We start from the raw sequence: 19802 nt of genomic DNA, 5'->3' as shown, positions 1-19802 counted from the left end.
GGAATGATGTTGATAATCAAGGTGGGCCATCGGCCACATCAAGGGTCCAAAGTGAGATCCATACCATCAATCGGTAGGCCTCGCTTGGCCCATCATCAAAACATGAAAAATCTATCCTAATAAGCACCCACCGTCCGATCTTCTCGGTCCGTTGGAACGCTAATCTCCTTGTGCTTCACTTTGATGGAGAGGATGAGAAGTGAAGGACTAGGATGATAGATTTTTGGGATGGAAAAGTGGGCCACACAATTCACATATTTCTCTCCATGGGAAGGCTTGGACGTGTGCACCTCTTGCTAGCTTGGGAGTTGTGTTGAGAAATGAGAGAGAGAGAGAGAGAGAGAGAGAGAGAGAGAGAGAGTTTTAAGGAGAGAGAGTGATGGATGTGAGTGATGGGTGAGGTGATGGTGTACTTGACATGCATGGGTGTGTAAGAGAGAGGGTGAGAGAGAATTGACTTGGTGGTTCCTTGGGGATGGGGTGAAAGGTGATGTGTACTTGACATGAAGTGATTGATTGATTGATTGATTGATAGGACATGTTGTAGAGATTCTCTTGGGATTACAAACACACGGCGTTTTCTTCAAAATAAACACCGGCTCACATCTTCCTGCCAGGGTATCGGATCGGTGCGTAAGACGCGGAGTTGGAACCGCGGCGACGGTGCGGTCGCAATGGTACAAGTATCGAATCAAGCTGACGTTGGTATGTGGGACCCGGCTTAGGATCGCAAGTAAACGTCGGATATGGGTCGAGGATTGCCGAAATTCGACGGGAAGGATCGCGGGTGTCGACGGAACAGTATGGACTAGGATACGGGTCTTACAAGTTACATCTAGATCTAGGTCTATTGACCAACTATTTGTATAATTTAGATTATCACGAATGTCTTGATTGATATGATAGGAAAACTAGATTTGTTTGATTCAGGGTTAATGATCCTATAGCACTAAAGTTTCGTTTAAGTGGCCTATAGAACTTTACGACTAAGTGAAGGTGGATGGTAGGTTGTTATTAACCAAGATCAAATAGTTGAGATGGGTGGATTAATGGCTAGTCGGGCGATGGTGTATAGAGTATATTTTTACGTGTTCGCGCATACATTAATTAGCTATCCAAGGTAACACCTGAGTATAGAAAGTACAGGGTATTACAGTTACCACTCCATTAAAGCCACTATATGCTTCCACACCAACGCTGGCTGAGATGGTAACGACACCTCCTCTAGTTCCCAAGAAATTGTCTCTTGTTGAAGACGTACTCTCCTCTCTCGACCAGGATCTCAATAGTGATATTACCATGGTAAGATCTCATTTACCTTCCCTGGAACTTCAACAACTCAAGGATGAATTACGAGCTCTTATATGTTCAGTAGTTGTAGAGGTTAATTCCACGGGCTCGGTCAAAAGACTTATATTTCTCATGCATCGCTACCAAGTATTTTCTCACTTGGATGAAACTATCTCAGCCAAAGTACTTGCACTTCGTGAGTTTTTAGACTTTGTACAAGATATCAGGAGATCAATGTCACAGTCGAGAAGATTCAAGCTGAGCATTCAGTCGGAGGTTAGTGCTGCATAAGATAAACTTTTTGTTGCATACAATAAACTGAAAGAATCTGAAATGGAAAGGGCTGATCTTACCACCCAAATTTGTAACACCCCGGTTTTCAGAACCCGAGTACACGACTCAAATTCCAAGAACCCAGGAGTTAGCTATTGATAACGATGATCAATCAATAAATCAAAGTGCGACATAACGGAAATGAAAATCATGTCATAGATATGGCCCCAAAATAGGAACAATAGTTGGGCCCACCCAGCTGGGGGTCGCTCACAAAACCTCAAGTTTCCTTAAAACCCGAATGTACTGAAATAGAATAGATGACTAAACTACTGATTTAGCCCATAGTAGGCTGCCGCCTCCTGCTGCAACTCATCATATGGCTCCTCCTCGACGGCCACCGCCTCCAGACCTGCCTCGTCCTCGACGTCTCCCGTACTGCATCCTCTGTACGGTTGAATATTGATGAATGAGTGGCCAGCTCAATCTGATCTCCCCTCAAGATTACACACCGCCTCCCTAAACGAGGAATAGCATAAAGCACACAGATAATCCAAAACATAGTATATGCAGTCTTATTAAATGTATGAATGTATGAATGCAGTCATCGACCCGGGTAAATCATCTGGACGGTCGGTGCCCCAGGAAAAATATCCAGACAGGCAATGGGGTCGTCACCCATGGATGTGACTGGTCGTCAGCGCAACACTCAGCATAATCACATGGGCATAAGGATCCAGGTCATTATCATAAATCGATCGGCTGGTCATTAGCGCAACACGCAGCGTAATCGTATGGGCATAATGATCCAAGCCGTCGTAGTATGCTGTGCATGCATGATTTGCCAGCCCATTATGAGTCCAATTTCAATCAGCCGTTTGAATAAGCTCACGGTCACTATGGGGAGCGCAAGGCCCAGCGTAGGCCGATGCTCGGGCATAGTGTCCCATTACCACCATCCCCGGCCCATGAGACTACCGTCTTAAGGTGTGTGTAGTGCCCACTAACATATGGTCAATCAATTCAACATAAGGGGGCCACCACCAATGCCGACTGAGTATGAAACGTTGAAATCATCAAATGTAGCGTTTAAAACATAACGGCATGAATGATACAAAGATGAGTAAATAGCGGTATTTAGAAATGTTGTAAAGTTCATCCCAAGTCAATTAGGTGAAACCCTACATGGATGGTATACCCTATGGTCAACACCACATCCAAAACTTCCATGTCAGGGACCTACATGGATCACAACAAGTCTAATTACACCCCAAGCACGGACTCTCCTTTGATAGGAATTCCCATGGAGAGATTTTACCAATATGTGTGTCATGGAAACATGTATCACAATTTTGAAGGGAAATAAGGGACAACAACTGAAATCGCATAAGATACATGACATAAATGACTGGATTATTCACTTAGCCAGTACAAAGAAATAAATATTCTAAATAATAGTAAGCATGAGGATTATCATGTTAAACAGATAAATCAAGTTCCATACACAATTCATCATTAGTCTAGTTAACCATTTACATTACTAAAACTACTATTTCTAGTCTAGTTAGGGATGGAAAGCTTAAGGGAAGGAAATCATCACTAGCCAAGTTGTAGAATGCTCCTAGAGGCGAGTTCCCTTGAGAAGACGGTGAATTTCTACCACTCACGCAACTTCCTGCACAATTTTCATTCGTATTCAGACATGAGTTCCAATGTTTGATATATAAGGATAGGTAGAGGGCCGGGAAGCCTTAAACCAAGGTTGTCTCGGCTGTACTCGAGGGAAAACAAGCTCACCAAGCATGAGTCCCTATCTATGATCAATCTGGGTCTAGTCAGGGCCCACTTGATCACTAGATCTGCCTTACTTTCCTTTCAAGCCCCTAGTAGGAGCTCGCCTACTGGATGGATGGTGTGGATGAACCAGAGGCATCAAGGTGGGGGCCTAATACGTGGCCCATTTGTAGACAGTGGATGGACGACCTTGATGTAATATAGCTGATATATATGTACACCAGTCATCCACATCCACAGGTGGCTCCCATCTGGGGTCCACCACATATCTATGTATGTCTTCTATGATATACTTATCTATTTATTTACTACCTAAATCAAATAAATAACAGTAATAAATAAAAAACATTAAAATGGAGGAGAGGATGTCCAGTTTTGGACCTTCACTGAAGGACGTCTTAGGTGCAAGGTCCTCTGATGGACTGCCAAAAATTTTACAACGTGGTGCAACCCATCAACAGTTAATGTGCGACTCAACAACAAGAATGTCATGACCCACAACTAGTATAGTGTGTGGCCAACAACCTAGTGGTGGGGTCTGTCTGATGGATGGCATAGATGAAGCACCCATAGTGCGTAGTTTTATTTATACGTGGGTTCCACATGGACTATCATCTATGTGATGATATATATCAATGTGGGTCCCACATGGAGCCCACCACACACGTATAATGCAAGGAAACTATATGCTGAGTCCAGGGACTCAGCCGTTAGCATGGGATGACCCAAACATGCAGCTCACTGGGCATTTGAGTGAGGCCCACCTGCAATTTGCAGGGCCCAGGTTGGCTGGGTTGGCCCACTGATATTCACATGGGGGTGGTTCGCCTAATCCTAGAAAGGGACCCATGTCCTGTTCCTGGGCTGATGAAAGGTGCGGCCCAGCAGAAACTTGGTGGAGCCCATCGTCAGACAGCCCACCTGGGATTGGTGAGGCCCAGAGCTATTGCAGCCTGCCAACTTCAAACGCAGAACAGTCCTTCTGCCGCACGCTACAGGAGCTGTTCCTGGCATTGATTTTCAGATCGAAAATGGTCCGATCCCCACCGTTCCTTCAGCCCCAAACTAGGAGAGTATATATCATGGCTCGGCCTCAAGCAGGGCCTGATGAAGGCCAGCGTTGGACTGCACTTAGCAGCAGCTGAGAGGCTATTCTCAGTCTATCCACACAGCCATTGTTCAGCGTGACTTCTCAGTTTGGAAGACGGCCATTGCTTGGCTAGATTTGGGCCCAAAATAGACGCTGCATCTGTGTTGGATTTTAGCCCAAAACAGAGTCCTTGGTTAGCTTAGTTCCGGTCTGAAACTGGGCTGTTGTATGGCCGGATGGACGGCCAGCATTCAGCTCCCAGCAGAGCAGCTGTTTGGCTCAGCTTTAACTTAAGACAGGCCCTCTCTTAACTGACTCCATCCCAAGCAATACTGTTGTTGCTGGACTGATACTTCCTGCAAGCTTGGCCATCATTTGGCCAGTTTTCTAGCTCCAAAACAGAACTCGACGAAGACTCGTCTTTCAACTTATCTCTTGGTCTGGTTTCAGCCATTATTGGGCTGATCTTAGACCTGAGTTACAACCACCGTTCGGTTCCAGGTGACACCACCTACCACTAGCTAATGTTACAAAGTAAGAAAATATGAGGAGCATATAAAGGAGAGGCTATCAGGAAATGGGAAATGAATCAAGAGGAAATGTCCTCCCTTGAAACAGTTGCAGCATCTCACCTGGGTCAGTTTCCCCTGATTCCTTCCTCTTCTTCTCTCACTCACTCTCTCTTGCTTGTGGTGTTACTACGGGTCCACACTGACCCGACTCAGCCTAGTTTTTCCCACGGCTGAGGCGGTGCAGGGTGCACTGAGTTCACCTGGTTGGTCCTCTCTTTATCTTTCTCCTTCTCTCTTCTCTCCCCCCCCCCCCCCACTCTCCTTCCTATCTGCTTCGTGAAGCTACGATCCCAACTGACCCGACTCGGTCCAACCTTACAGGGACTGAGTTGGCGCAGTGGAAACCGAGTCCACACCATCAGCAAGCCACTCTCTCTACACACACTCTATCTCTCTATCTCTCTCCTCTCTCGATGGTGCGAAACCCAAGGCTGCAGGACTCTTTATATAGAGGGAGGGGGAGGGCACCAACGGCTAGAAGTGCATTGACTGTGCACGGCTGAGATCTAAAATCAGATGTGCATGGGGTCCATCCATCCATTTGGATGAAGAGCTGACCTTGAGGCCCACCAAAAAAGCACTCTTTCAGATCTGGTGGGGCCCATCTTGTCGTTTCGTGTGGGTTTTTCAGCGGGGAAGATGATCTGATCTTTAATGGCGGATCGACGATTAACGTGCATGGGCACGATCTGATTCATCTGGTCGGTCCAGATGGGACCCAGGATTAGCGTAAGGCTTACTTCTGGTGTCCCAAATGCCCATCTCCACATATCTCACAAGAAGATTCTCGTGAGATAGAGCTCGAGTTTTCGTCTCCATTTTGTCTCGCCTCGCACCATCGACAGGGATGGAGCCACGTGTCTCCAGGAACGGCTAGGAGAGATTCCGTATCTCTTTCCCGGAGTGGAATGCCGCTCCTTGCTTTTTCTTACATGGCCCTTGCCCGGCCATTTCTGAAATAGAGAGAGCACGCCTCTCTTTGGAAGTTGGATGGCTGAGATGGCGCCATCGGGCCGATCATGAACCGTCCACGTAATCCCAGATGGGTTCCATTCAGCGGATTTTCGCCACATGTAGTGTAATGGACGGTGGTTACCTATCTTTCTCGTCCGTTTACAGCGGCCCACAAGGCTATACGGTTTTGTTAAGCCGGGCCCCTTGGAGAAAATGAACGGTCCAGATGGCTCGAAAAGTGGCTAGAGTGGGCCACTTAGTGGCCCAAAGATTCATCGTTCAAAAAGGAAAATGACGGGAAAACTCCATTTTTGCGATTTTTTGAGAGAGGGTCGGTCAAAGGCCGTTTGACTGACCCATGGATCCAGCGCACGTCGTGTATGTGCACTCTTAATGTACACGCACTGTGTGGGGACCCAACGGGACGTTAGTGCTCCCATCCACACCGTCCATTCGCACTGGGGGACCCTTATAGGGGTCCCCACCGACTTTGGGCTGATGGTGAGGCCCAGGTGGGCCGCTACACTCCTCTTTAGGCTATTATTGGCCCAAATAACGTGACCCGACGATCCAGTGGGTTTGATATTTATTTTCAACGGTTAATATCACATACTGGTCGTGATGAAGGTTTGACTGCCACTAACAAATCCTTAGACATTGGAGATAAGTGTGTCGTAGCAGTCTTCCATTAACATAAGTGTTCTAATTTAAAGTGTTTAGGTAATCTCGCCCTCTGCGTGTTATGGGGCGCGTTCTGGCACCAAGAGGACCTGGATGGATGACTTTAATTTCAGTTGGAACCTCCATCCTACATGGATCGAGTTCAAGTCAGCTGATTAATCTAACTTAACTTAAGTTAATGTGGGTTTACATGGGTAACACCCAAGTACTAGAGGTACGGGGTGTTACAAAATTACAGAGGAGAAGTTAGAGACTTTAAGGAAACATTGGAGAACAAACTAATTAATTCGAATTATCTCGATCGATCGAGCCCTAATGTTCGATCAATCGAACAGGTCCTGAATGTTCTTGATCCAATCGAAATTTTTGTTGATCGATCGAAATCCCCTGTATCCACATCAGATTGAAGGCACTCAATAAAAAATGTGACTCGATGTGGTGGAATTTGATTAGCCCATGTGCGGCAATGAGAGATGTGCCCACGTAAAGAATGTTTAAAAATCATTGGGTTCAATAGGTACTTGGTCAGCTCTAATCCTGCCACTTCGGTTCATTCGCCAATCCGCCAATCTACTTGATGGGCATTACCATGACCAAAAGAGGAATTACACAAAAAGTGGCCACATTTCTTGATTGTGTCTGAGCTTTTAAAATTTCAAGAATTAGGTCTCATGTGGCATGTGGGAGAGAGCCCATTTCTCTATCAAAATCTCATACCATATCATTTCCCTTTGCTGGAACAATAGAAGTTCATTCCATCCACTCCCATGTTCGTGTGACATCCACTCCATCCATCATTTTTGCCAGCTTATTTTAAAACATGAGGCAGTTCCAAAACTGAAGTGAGTTGCGAACTAGGCAACAGTGGGAATTGAATGCTCAAGTGGGCTGAGTCATAGCAATTGTGGCAATTGAATTTCAACCACTTACACTTTTGTGAGGCCCATTGAAGTTTTGGATTAGACTGATATTTGCACTTTCCATTCATTTAGTAGGAATAACCTTTTGAATGGTTTGGATGTAACGCCCCGGTTTTTAGGACCCGAATATACGACTCGCATCCTAAAAACCCAGGAGTTAACAGAATAATGATGGTAATCAATGAAAATCAAAGTGCGAATAGTGGTAATCAAATATAGCCTAGATATGACCAAATGGGGATAATATCCTAGCCCACTCAGCTGGGGGCCAAACATGAAACTTAAGTTCCAAATTATACTAAAAACATAAATGGCTAATCTACTGGTTTAGCCTAAAGTAAGCAGCAGTCTCCTGGTACGGCTCATCATCGAATGGCTCCTCCTCTGCCGCGACGGTAACAGTCTCGTGGTCCGCTACGTAGTCATCTACCCCTGCTTCTGTATCCTCTTTATGGTTGAACATTGATGAATGAGTGGCCAGCTCAGTATGATTTTTCCTCAAGATTACACACCGTCGCCCTAGACAATAAATAACATAAAACATCTAGGCAACCCAAAAATAGTAAATGCAGTCTTATTATATGCATGGATGCATAAATGCAATCATCGCCCTAGGGATGCTCATCCGTGCGGACATTGGACTCGTTAACCATGCAATTATCGACCTGGGAATGCTCATTCAGTTGGACAGAGTGCGTACATCACGTACGTTAGCGATAGACATTGGTCTGTGCCATGTATGCATATTAGCCAAACCATTATTAGTCCAATTACAATCAGCTAATTGAAATAAGCTCAAGGTCATTAAGGGAGCTCGTAACTAGCGTAGGCCATCAGCTCAGGCATAAGTCTCATATCACCATCCCCGGCTCATGAGACTACCTCCTTAGGGTGTTTATAGAACCCATCAACACGTGGCCAGTCAATTCTCAATACAAGGGAACTACCATCGTATGTTGACCAGGAATGAAGTATCGAAATCAGTAAATGCAGCGACTAAAATGAGTCGACATGTATGGTTTAATACGAGTAAACAGCGGTGAGAGTAAATGTTGTACGGTTCATTCCATAGTCAGGTAAGTGGAATCACTCCATAGATGGTAAGCCCCATAAATCAATTGCCACTAATCATAACCTTCATGTTGAGGGTCTATTTTCATCACAATCCGTTTCGTTACACCCTAAGCTCGGACTCTCTTTAAATAGGAGTTTCCATAGAGAGATTTCGATAATATGTGACTTGCAACCAATACAATCATATGAGGATGCAACATGAAGATGTAAGCATGATTCAATACTTAAAGAAAAACTCACGTATGTATACAATTCAAGAGTCATGTGCCCGTAGCTTATCAGTTCTAAACATCTAGCTATAGTAAACTGATCAAGAATCTAAGACATTAGGTAGAACTAATCAAGTGATTTATCGACTTCTAAGAATATGTGATAGAGTAAACAACTCAAATGATCGGTCTTATGACATATGGTGAAATAGATTAAGGATTTGATTACTTCTAAAATATATATGCAATAACTAATCAATTGTTAAATAAAGCAAAAGGGCATGTATTCAAACAAACAAGTTGGATGATCCTCCACTCCAAGGATATCATTTACAACTGTTATAAAAGACTATCCCTAATCCAGTTTAGAGATGGAAAGCTCAAGGGGAAGAAAGTCATCACCTTGTAGGATTGTATTACCGCCTTGATACACGTCCCTGAGTACACCTTGCGGCCCAACTCATGCAAGCAGTCTCCTAGAGTTATTCCCTATATAATAACTTGTGTTAAAAAACATTCTAGCCCTTGGAATGAATAGGGTTTGTAAGGACCCAATGATCAAGGGAACTTGGCCCTGATTCAAGGTGACCAGGCCCACCAACCATGGCCCGATCAATGGGGCCTAGGTTAGACCTGAAATGTCCCCAAAGATGAGGCCTAAACTGGGCCTGGATATGGATCCAATTTGCTGCCCATTGAGGCCCAAACTGTCTTATACTAGGGCCCGAACTGTTGGGTCCCATCCAAGCCCAAAGTGGGGCTGAGTTAGGCCGTCCCTGGCCCAACCAATCATGGCCCAATGGGATCGTTTTCAACTGAGTGTGGCCCACCTGTTTGTAGTGTGTGGCCCACCTGGCCCACCTATTTATATGGTGCGGCCCACTGTTTTACAGATGTGGTGCTACGCACCTGTTTTACAGATGTGGTGCGGCCCACCTATTTTAGGGGGTGTGGCCCACCCTGATTTATATTGAGGTCCACCTGCAAACGTGCAGGGCCTGGACTTGCACGTGCCCACTTCATGCAACAACTATAGGTCTAGCAACAGTCCTCCTTTAGCTCACTACAAGGCCCAGGCAGAGCCCAACTTCTTTTTTTTTTTTCCAAGGCCCATCTGAGCCCCTGCTTTGAGCCCAACCTATGGACCGATGAAAGATCAGTTCCGGCCCAATCTTTAGACCGCTTTCAGCTCAGATGAAAGCCTAGTTGAGGTCGGATATCCGGTCTGTTGACATGGCCTGATTGAGCCCCGTTTCAGCCCAGTTAGAGGCCTAGTTAAGGGACGTTTTCAGTTCCCAACCAGTCCCGATGAAGGCCTGACTTAGCCTTGCACATGGCCTGATAGAGGCTCCTTGTTGGGGCCAGTTTCGGCCTAGTTCTGGGCGTTCGGGTGGCTGACACCGGCCCAACTTGGTCTGGGTTTGGCATGATTTCAGGACATAGTTTCAGTATGATCTTAGGGCATGGTTTCAGCTGATTGCGGCCTGTTATTAGTTTGGATTGAAGCCTCCTTAAAGGCCTATTTCGGCTTCGATTACAGCCCATTCTCTGAACTGGTTTCAGTCCAGAACATGGGCTGGTTTCGGTCCGTTTGCAGGGACCAACTGAAGCATTGTTTCCAGCACTGCTTCATGGTCTGCTGGAGGCCGTTTTGAGTCCCTGTCTGGGACCGTTCCAGGACCTAGCTGAGGCCTAGTTTCAACCCATACCTCAGACCATTATGCGGCCTGATCTTGGCCCATATTCCATCCATTACATGACATGAACTCGACCCGTTTCTCAACCATTACATGGCCTTTAAGAGAGCCAAACGTTCTGCTGTAACCGGAAGTCCAAACAGGTTAATGGAGGTGGGGTTGGATGTTACCTGATGGCAGCAGCCTACTTCGCTTGGCTAGCACTTGAGCTCGGAAAGGAGGTGTTGCTAGTCTGCACTGACCCAACTCGGTCCGAACTAACACAGTCCGGGTTGGTGCAGTGCGGCACCGAGTCGCACCCTGCCCTTCTCTCTCTCTCTCTCTCTCTCTCTCTCTCTCTCTATCTCTCTCTCTCTCATGCAAATCTCAAGGGCAACAATGCCTTATTTATAGTAGTGGGAGAGAGGGCTGCAACGGCTAGGAAAAAGAATTCCCCTAGCAACGGTTGGGATTGAAAAACAGCCATGCATGGGGCCCATCCATGCCTGGGGATGGATTGTTGGTGCCTAGCCCTGCCAGAAAAGTAAATTTTCAAGTTCGGCCGGGCCCATCTAGAGAACAGGTTCGGGTGAGTTATTGGGAAAGATGATCTGGCCATTAATGGCAGATCACTACCCCATGTATATCGACATAATCTAGTCCGTTTGAACGGACCAGATGGGGTCTTTGATCATCGTGGGGCCCACCTTTTAGACCCCAAACGTGAGTTTCAAATCTTCTCACGAGATCTTCCGATTCTCGTTATTTTCTCATAAGGTGGAGTATTTCTCTCCAAGATCTTGTACTGTCATTAAGGAATGACTAAGATCACTCCACGTGACCCAAGGAATGGCCAGGAGCGTACCAACATCTGCTTCCAAAAAAGGAGAGACTCATCTTTGCTTTCCTTGTTGCAGATGGTTGTTCGACCATTTTTGGCAGTGGGAGAGTGTGGATCTCAGCTGGCAAATGGGTGGCTGGGATGGCACGATCAGGCCGATCGTGGACCACCCGTGTGGCCACAGATGGGCTCTTCATCCAAATCCTAGCCGCACGCAAAGCCTCTGGATGGTCCCATCTTAGTTTTCTTGTCTCAATGCATGGGCCTGAAAGCCTATACGGTTTTGGTCGGACGGACCCCCCGAGCAAGATGGACGGCTCAAATCACTCGGATAGTGCCCAGGGTGGGCCACTTAGGAGGCTCGTTGTCATTTTTAAATTTAAAACGGGCGGGAGATTTTCTCCCTTTCTTTTTCGAAAGGGAAATTGACCGCACTCGCCTCGAAGTTTGGGTCAATTACCTCAAACGCTACGACACTCCACATATTCCCTAAAGGGCATTCTGACAGCTTTTGGACTTTGTTTCGGACGAAAATGCCCCTGACCTTGGTTCAGGAATTGTACGGTCCTGGAGTGAAGCAGAAGTCACCCCCTGTTGCAACCCCGGAGAAACGGATGGATCAGCTACTCCCCAGGACACCGTCCAATGGCTGGTGCTTGGCGCTCTGTGGGGCCCGACACCACGTACGTGTTTAATCCATGCCGTCCATATATTTCTCCAGATCATTTTATGGTAGGAGACCAAAAAGAGCATAATCCAATCACTGTGGGCCCTAGGAGGATTTTAACGGTGGATATCCAATAATTATAATTTTCCCGCAGTGCGGTCCACCGGAGAGTTATATCACTCTCATTTTTCGGTTCAAGTCATAAAAGGATATTTTAAACTGGACAGACGGCTTGGACGAAGCACATACATCATGGTGGGACCTATAGACCACCAATCACTTGCACCACGAGCTTCGGAAGGGGCAAATGTTACACTTATGTATATTTTGAAAGACCCTCTCCTTCCTCTTCTTTTGTTTTCCTAGAGAAGCCAAGATCCAGGGACTAAACGGCCAGAGAGTGACGTTGTTTCTCCTCTTCACTTTGCTCGTCTGAAAGCTTCTTCCACTACGAGGTTAGTATTTTTTTTTTTATTTCAACTGTAGTAAGCATTTGCCAAGGTAAAGGAAGCACAGAGTCGAGAAGCCGAAGTACCTTGGTGGTCATGTGAAAGGGAGTGTAACGTAGGGCACACCTTGATCAAACCTCCACCATTGGATGGTAGGCAACCACGGCATCATGTTTGTAACGGTATATGGATCGTGGCTGCCACTTGTCACGACCCCGGTTGTGACATTATATGGATTGTGCTTGTCAAGGTTATGACACTGGATACAACTACGACCCAGTGTTCTTCATTACCACGATCCAACGTGTATGAGAACCACGATCCAATGTGCTTCATTACCATAAGATTACGACCCACTGTGCTTCATTACCATAAGATTACGAAGACTGGGTCGGTTGAATTCTATTTGATAATTAAAGTTGTGTACAGCGATGTAACTCAGAAGTGCATCACCGCATGGGGAATGACCGATGTAGTGAATCTAAGAAAAATGAAGTGTACGGGCGATCAGTTTACACGGTGCTTCACAAGACACAACGGGACATTTCAGATGAAGTGAAGGTTTCATGTGAGAATATGAAGCCTCCGGAAAGTAGAAGACTGATGGGAGACCGAAAAAGGTTCGAATTACATGCCAGCGAGAAGATAGCCAATACTGATGCTCGAGATGCAAACGAATAGGTCACAATTGGCGTCGATGCACCTTCGTCCCTGCTGGCTGAGGATAAGGCCGAGGCTGGTGATGACTTATTATTATTATTATTATTTTATTGCTTGTGAGAATGTAATGTGAACTGTAATATATATATATACTTATTATTTATTGATTCATCAACTTTGGTGCACGTTAACCACTTTTCAATGTGTATGCTAACCTCGATCCATTGTGCATTTGAACCACGACCCATATAGGAAAACGTGAACTTACAACGGGTCGTGGTTGTCATGACAATACAATTGTGATTGAAATGTCATATGGGTTGTCTTTCTCATTAGGTCGCGGTTGTCAGTGCCGGATCAATAAGGACGACAACCACGATCCATTACAGTCACGTGCCATATCAGCTACGACCAATGATTCACGTACACCACGACCCATATAACACGACAACAATGACCCACACATCATTCCAGTCAGGGTCCACGTATCATGACAACCACGACCTATACAACCTCACAACCCTTACCCATATACAATGACAGTGGGGACCCATGTATCATGACAAACACGACCTAATGTGGACGATAATCAAGAGCTTTTATGCATATGAACCACGAACTCAATGATCGGAATAGTGTACATAACATAGGTCGTGGTTTTCGTGATATATGGATCATGGTTGTCATGATAATCGATCGTGCTTTACTCAGTGTCGTGGTTGTCAACAACGCTCCTTTACGGATGACAACCACGATCCATTACAAATATGACAACCACGTCGCATGCACATCTCAACCACGATGCATGCAAGAAGACAACCACGACGCATGCACATCGTCAGCCACGATCCATGCAAGACGACAACCACGACCCTTATAACATGACAACCACGAATCCATATCAAATAACAACTACGATCAATGCTTCACATCAACCACGATCCACAAAACATGACAACCAAGATCCATTTTTCATTATAATCACGACCTATACAACATTACAACCACGATCCATATTCCAGTCCGATGTGAAATGTCTTATTCTGGTTTCCAGGCAAACGAACTCGATATTTTGAAACATGACAATAGAGATCCATATAACATGACAACAACGATCCACAAAACATGAAATCCACGATCCATATATCATGACAACAACTATCCGTAAAATACGACAACAACAATTCATAAAATATGAAGACCATGACCATAGCAACCGACACCATGTGTCATGCCCTAAACTCAGAAACCGGGCTCACAAAATTTCCAATCACGGAATCTGGCGCCGACAGCCTCCGTAGTAGCCCATTCTTGGCTCCCGGCATCTATACACTAGGTTCCGATCCTGGGATCCTACAAGGAGGATTTCAAGTGTGATTTTGATTCAGTATAAGCATAACCATAAGCATAACCCATGAACAATAACCACAAGAACACCATCACAAAATCCACTATGATAAAAAAAACTTTGAATAGAGTTCGTAGAAATCTTAGATGGTGGTGTAAGGGTGTGCGGAATAGGAACATGCTCAGAATGCAAGGTCAGAGTAATATGGAATCATGCTGGTGAGTACATGAATGCAATCAACCGTACCAAGGCTATGCGGTGCAGGATATGAATCCTATCGGCCATAACATGGCCATGCGATGCAAGATGCACTCAAGCATGCCAATTCGCATCATATATCAGTACAGTTCTCATTCTGCATAATCACTGGGGTTTAGTATACTCCAAATGGCACTGCCGCTCTCCTAGCTGCATAGCCCTAGTGAGCGTAAGAAACTTGACTATCCGCCTGGCTAATAGTCTACCAATACCTATCCGGCATGTCGATAGCGAACCCATTCACGAGCTGGTCAAACTGAGCCTAGTATTACCCCCTACGCTTGGGCAAGTAAGGCCACACCCCTTTCCAACTGACCATGACACAGTGAGAGACGCGGCCTCCTGGTATTCGGCCCTCGTGCGCTCATATATCCACTCGGTCTTGACGTTGGAGTCATCCTTTGGTACCATCGGGTTTAGGGATTTTCACCCAGGGACATATATGGTGGTCCGATGCTAGAAACAGTATTTTTGGTATCCAATCCAACCACCCACGATGTGTCTGTGGAGGGTATGACCCTGATGTCACTAGGGCATCCAATAATCACAATCACACAAATGCAAGTGCATGAATCACCCTACCAGATATGCAACAATCCTGCACGTACTGCGCGCTCATGTGGGGCAACTCCGCCTATCGGGGAGCCTATAAACAATCTGCCTGAAGGCACATGATATGATCAGTCACTCCTCATCTCAAGCATACATATGATGCGTATGATTATGAATCATGGATCTATACTAAATAAGTTATGTGGTGATGGGCTCTGTTCATAACAAAGATGGGCCTAGATGGCCTACATACTACAAGTATGGGCCTAATAATGGGCCCTAGGGAGAGTGATAATGCGGACATTTAACCAACATCATCCTACAGTATGGACGTTAAACCATCAATGCTCTCAAGGCACGGCCTGCCATGAACATCATTACATAGACCATGGAGGGATCACATATTGCAATGGGCCTTAGGTACATCCCGTTGGGCCTCGACCCAAGGGCTCCAAATACATCAAATGGGCCGCATCACATGGGCCTTATATTCATCAAGTAGGCTGCATCAATGGGCCGCACTAATGGGCCTTATGTACATTACAATGGGCCACATCACATGGGCCATATGTACATCAAATGGGCCCTCATATGGCAAGTGGGCCACATCACATGGGCCATATGTACATCAAATGGGCTACGCCAATAGGCCCTATGTATATCAAATGGGCCACACCCAAATATAAGTGGTGATAATGATTTCCACCATTAAAATTCCCATGGCCTGCCATAACCTTTATTTCCCATCCAATCTATTCATAAGGTCCCAAAGGATTTCAATGGTAGCCGTTTAATCCTCACTGTGCAGTGTGGTCCATATGATAAATAGATCTGTCTTATTTTTGCCCCAAGCCTTAAATTTATCTTTTAAAAAATGGTTGGACAGTTTGGATGCAACACATTCATCATGGTGGGTCCCATAGGGGTGGACGACATAGATAAAGTACATACCTCATGGTGGGGTCTACACTAATGGAAGGTGTGGATTACAATACATTCATCAGTGGGTCCTATGTGGGGCCCACCATAATGTTTATTTCCCACCCAACCTATTGAAAGGTCACACAGACATGGGGCCCACTGAAATATTTATTTCCCACCCAACCTGCTGATAAGGTCGGGTGGACCAGGGTGAAAAGGAAAAACAAATTTCACATGATCCAAAACTTCTGAATGCCCAAAAGGGTTTTAATGGCAGCTGTTCAATCAACATTGTTCCTTGTGATGTGGCCGCTTGAGCACCATCTTCTGCTGATTTTTGGGGCCTTCATCACCCTAAAAGGGGCCCACCAAATACACAGTGTTGATGGCCCATACACATCACGATGGGGCCCATGGCTGGGGTCGTGGGTCCCAGCCCGTTCGTCTGTCCGTTAGCGCGTAGGCGCTGCCTGCGTGCGTTCTATATTTGTGGTTTTTCACAAGTGGGGCCTGCATCAAGGAAATCCGGCCCAACCATTGAATTATATGGCTCAATACAAACCCATCAAGTCCAATATGCATCATGTTTTTGTGAATAAAAGCATCAATGTGGGTTTTAACGGTAAACACTATTACTTTCTATGGTATGGCCCGCTTAATTACCGAATTGCCCTCATTTTTTAGCTCAACACCTAAAATAGGCTGAGAAATGGAATAGACGGCGTGGATTATATACATACATCGAGGTAGGGCCTGTATGAGTGGCCTACCCAAAAAGCTTAAAAATCAGGTTGGTATGCGCACTGTCTGTTCACACCTTACTGAAGCACATCTAGCGTCCAGGTCTGGACGCTGGACAGAGGGTTTGTATACCACATATCTGCTGTGGGGTCCCACCGTCTTGGTAAATGGATGGTGATGGATATACATGAATATATCAAGGTGGGTCCACGTGGCGGCCCACCAAGGTTTGGATCAGCTGATGTTTGTATTTTCCTTCATCCAAGTTTGGACAGCAAGGTGGGCTCCACCAGTGGGTTGTAGTGTGGTCCACTAAATGGACAGCATGGATACAATATATATATCATCGGGTGGGCCATCAACAATGAAAGAGTGAGAGAGAGAGAGAGAGGGAGAGGGAGAGGGAGAGGGAGAGAGAGATCGGTGGAGTGGAGAGTGTGTCTCACATGGGCCCCTCTTTAATCACAAACACATACACTCTGGAGGGACCCCGCACAGAGTGGGTCCCATCATAAGTGGGCCCCTTAAAAAGAGAATTAACAGTAGATCACCCACTTATCTTCCTTCTTCTTGCTCCCCTAGCCACCTTAGCTCCTTGCCTTCATGTTTGATGGAGGTAGATGATGGATGAATGGTTGAGATGTGAGATGAGAGAGTGAGAAAGTGGGCCACACTTATTATTGTGGAAGGGAGCTTGGATGTATGGAATTTGTTGTTTGGGAGAGTGTTTGAGAAAATGAAAGAAAGAGAATAATAAGAGGGATGGATGAAGTGGTGGTTGTAAGGAAAAGGGATGGGGAAGTAAGGTGTTGTTTGAAATTTGTAAAAGGAGTGATGGTTAGGGGAGAGAGAGTTGACTTATGGAAAAGGAGAGATGGGTTATTGTACTTAGAGTATGGTGTGTACTTGACTTGGATGATTGATTGATTGATAGGACATGACATAAAGATTTTTTTGAAATTCACAACGCGCGACGTTTCTTTGGAGTGAACGCGGGCCTACAACTTCTAGCTTGGGTATCGGATCGGTGTGTGAGTCACTGTGTTAGAACCGCGGCGACGACGCGGTCGCTAAGGTACAAGTTTCGGTTCGAGCCAACTTCGGTATGCGGGACCTGGCTTAGGATCGCACGCAAACATCGGATAAAGGTCGAGAATTACTGAAATTTGACTGGGAGGACCACGGAAGCCTACGAAACGCTACGAACTAGGATATGGGTCTTAGAGCTCTCCCCTCCAAATAAAAATTTCATTCTCGAAATTTACACGATCATAACAAGTGAACATAACTCATAAGGAGAGAGGAAACATAGCATCATCGTATAAAAATTGAAGACAATATATAAGATACAACATATAATCAATCATCAAAGAGATGGGGATAGCGCTCTCGAATCTCAGCCTTATGCTCCCAACATGCCTCATCAACAGAATGATGACCCCACTGAACCTTCATATCCTGGATTAGAAATGATTAAAACTAGGATACCTTGCAGCCTCAGAATTTTATTAATGATTAATCTCACAAGACGGTCCTATGAACTGCCAATCATTAACAGGACCTACATCTGACCCACACTTCCTCAACATAGAGACGTAGAAAACATTGTGAACGCCAGACAACTGAGATGGTAAGGTAAGCCGATAGGCCATAGCGCCAATGCGCTCAGTGATTTCGAAAGGTCCTATAAATCTCGGGGCAAGCTTGCCCTTCGCTCCAAATCGAACTACGCCCTTCATGGGTGAGACCTTGAGCTACATGTGGTCCCTTACATCAAACTCTAAGGGACGACACCGGCTATTAATAAAACTCTTCTGCCGGCTTTAAGCTGTGCACATCCTCTGCCTGATGATATCGATAACCTCTGACGTCTGCTGCACAAGCTCGGGACCTAGGAGACGCCGCTCTCCGACCTCAGTTCAACAACTCGGAGATCTGCACGGTCTGCCATATAATGCCTTAAAAGGAATCATGCCAATGGTCTTTTGATAGCTATTGTTGTATGCGAACTCAGCCAATCGTAGATGCTCATCCTAGCTACCAGCGAAGTCAATCACGGAGGCCCAAAGCATGTCCTCAAGGATCTAATTGACCCTCTCGGTCTGGCCATCGGTCTGTGGGTGATACACGGTGTTGAGCTATAAATCAGTGCCCATCGATTTTTGAAAGCTCTTCCAAAACTGAGACGTGAACCTTGGGTCTCGGTCAGAAACGATTAAGACTGGAATGCCATGCAGTCTCACAATCTCCTCAATGAATAATCTCGCAGGCTGGTCCAAAGGCCAAGCTACACAAATTGTAAGAAAATGTGCCGACTTCGTCAGATGATCGATGATGACCCAGATGGTGTCATGACTGAGCTGAGTCCTCAGCAAGCCCATGATAAAATCTGTCGACATGTGCTCCCACTTCCATGTCGGGACACTCAACGGCTGCAATGGACCAGAGGGTCGCTAATGATCAGCCTTGACACGCTGGCATGTGTCACACTCGGCCACAAAACTGGTGATCTGACATTTCATCCTCACCCAGAAATACTGTCGCCTCATATCACGGTACATCTTCGTCAAGCCAAGATGGATAGAAAACCGCGATCGATGTACCTCGGTCATAAGATCTTTGCGCAACTCAGGAATATCTGGGACACGATCGGCCTCTGAAGCGAAGTCCACCATCAGCACTAATATGCCAATCTGTCTGACTCTCAGATGCTGCCTCTGCTCGGTAATCCTATAACGACTCGTCTGTCTGCTGAGCCTCGATCACCCTTGCGACAAGAGAGGGTTGAATCGACAAGCTCGATAGCTGAATGATAGAAGATTGCAGACCAAA

This window comes from Magnolia sinica, chromosome 14 (genome assembly GCF_029962835.1).
Source record: "Magnolia sinica isolate HGM2019 chromosome 14, MsV1, whole genome shotgun sequence".
In the NCBI taxonomy this organism is placed as follows: Eukaryota; Viridiplantae; Streptophyta; class Magnoliopsida; order Magnoliales; family Magnoliaceae; genus Magnolia; species Magnolia sinica.
Note: the sequence above shows the minus strand (reverse complement) of the source record.